Source organism: Elephas maximus, chromosome 4 (genome assembly GCF_024166365.1).
Source record: "Elephas maximus indicus isolate mEleMax1 chromosome 4, mEleMax1 primary haplotype, whole genome shotgun sequence".
NCBI classification, from domain to species: domain Eukaryota; kingdom Metazoa; phylum Chordata; class Mammalia; order Proboscidea; family Elephantidae; genus Elephas; species Elephas maximus.
Window position 1 is genome coordinate 90,559,625 of NC_064822.1, and position 2,277 is coordinate 90,561,901.

Genomic DNA, 2,277 nt, shown 5'->3' on the forward strand with positions numbered 1-2,277 from the left:
CAACGAATCCAAGAAACTAGACTATATGAAGAAGAACGGGGCATCAGGATTAGAGGAAAACTCACTAACAACCTGCGTTATGCAGATGACACAATCTTGCTTGCTGAAAGTGAAGAGGAATTGGAGCACTTACTAATGAATATCAAAGACTACAGCCGTCAGTATGAATTACACCTTGTTGTAGGGGTAAAATCATCACAAAGTTTAGTAGAACAAAAAGAAAGTCTTATTAGGCATATATTCAAAAGGACAAAAGTTGAGAAGCAAACAAGCACACTGCCAGAGCTATGTCTGCCCAAGTCCAGAGAATATTACAGAGTAAGCAAGAATGGGAAAACGGACAAGTATGCTGCCACAGCCATGTCTGCCCGAGTCCAAGAAAGGTTACAGAGTCATCAGTTTATATTAACATTGTAAATGGCCAAAACCATAGAAAGCTTCGCCTTTTCATAGATTGACTAGAAACTGTGATCTTATAGTTTGAATTGTCTTTCTTAACGATCATTGATACAGGTTTCAGTAATGACAGTCAGGAGGGTCTTCATTGGTCCAGCAAATTTTTATTTACTAAATGCTAATAGAAAATGATGAGAGTGGAAAGTCTTTTGTGTTCTGGCTTATGTGAAAGATTCCCTAAAGATATTTTCCAAGATTGTCCCATATATTGTCTTTATCTCAGGGCCCAGTTGACGTGTCCTTGTGAGTCCTTGAGTCCTCATGAGCCCAGCTCCTGCTGGGTCACATTCTCTATGCTGAAGGACAGGGAATGATGACTCCAATATTATTTCCTAAATTAACCTCAACATAAAGAAAACAAAAATCCTCACAACTGGACTAAGAAGCAACATCATGATACACGGAGAAAAGACTGAGGTTGTCAAGGATTTCATTTTACCTGGATCTACAATCAACACCCATGGAAGTAGCAGTCATGAAATCAAAAGATGTGTTGATTGCATTGGGCAAATCTGTTGCAAAAGACCTCTTTAGAGTCTTGAAAAGTAAAGATGTCATCTTGAGGACTAAGGTGCACCTGACTCAAGCCATGGCATTTTCAATCACCCCTTATGCATGTGAAAGCTGGTGCAATGAATAAGAAAGACTGAAAAAGAACTGATGCCTTTGAATTGTGATACTGGCAAAGAATCTTGAATATACCATGGACTTCCAAAAACACAAACAAATCTGTCTTGGAAGAAGTACAACCAGAACGATCCTTAGAAGAAGCAAGGATGGCGAGACTACATCTCACATGCTTTGGACATATTATCAGGAGGGATTAGTCACTGGAAAAGGACATCATGCTTGGTAAAGTAGAGAGTAAGTGAAAAAGAAGAAGACCCTCAATAAGATGGATTGACACAGTGGTTACAAACAATGGGCACAAGCATAGCAACAATTGTGAGGATGATGCAGGACCAGGTAGGGTTTTGTTCTGTTGTGCATAGGGTTACTATGAGTATGAATCGACTTAACAGCAACCTTCAATGAGATGAATTGACGCATTGGCCAATAATGGGCTCAAACATATCTACTATTGTGAGGATAGCACAGGATGAGGCAATGTTCCGTTTTGTTACACACGGGGTCATTGTGAGTCAGAACTGACTTGACAGCACCTAACAATATGATGATTAAAAGAAGTTCCCTGACATAAAAGTTCTCACAGTCTACTGGGGAAAACAAAGAAAATATCTATTTATGATAAAAGATGAATGGAAAATATTCTAATAGCAATATAAACAAATTGCTAATAAAAAAATTACAGAATGCCATAAAATTTGGGAATGGAGAGATCCATTCCAGTTGACCAAATTAAGGAAAGAATCAAATTGCTTGAGAATATGTTTTCCTCAGCAAGAATATTTTCCTTTAAACTGCAAGCACTTTTGTCTCCTTTTTATTATTATTATTATTTATTGTAAAAATATAGATAACACAACATATGCCAATTCAACATTTTTCATGTGTACAATTCGGTGACACCAGTTACAATAATCATGTTGTGTAGCCATCACCAACATCCATTGCTAAAATTTCCATCACCATAAACAGAAACTCAGTGCTTCCTAAACAATGATCCTCCCCACACTGTACACATTATTCAAAACAGCATTAAGAAAGCAAGAACATTTTTCATCTCCTCTCCCACCAGCCTTCTGTGATCATTAACGTCCCAGTGTACCTTCAAAGAGTTGCATTACTTTCTCTTTCCCAGATGTATTAATTTCTTGTGGCTACTGTGACAAATTACCACAAACTAGGTGGCTTAAAACA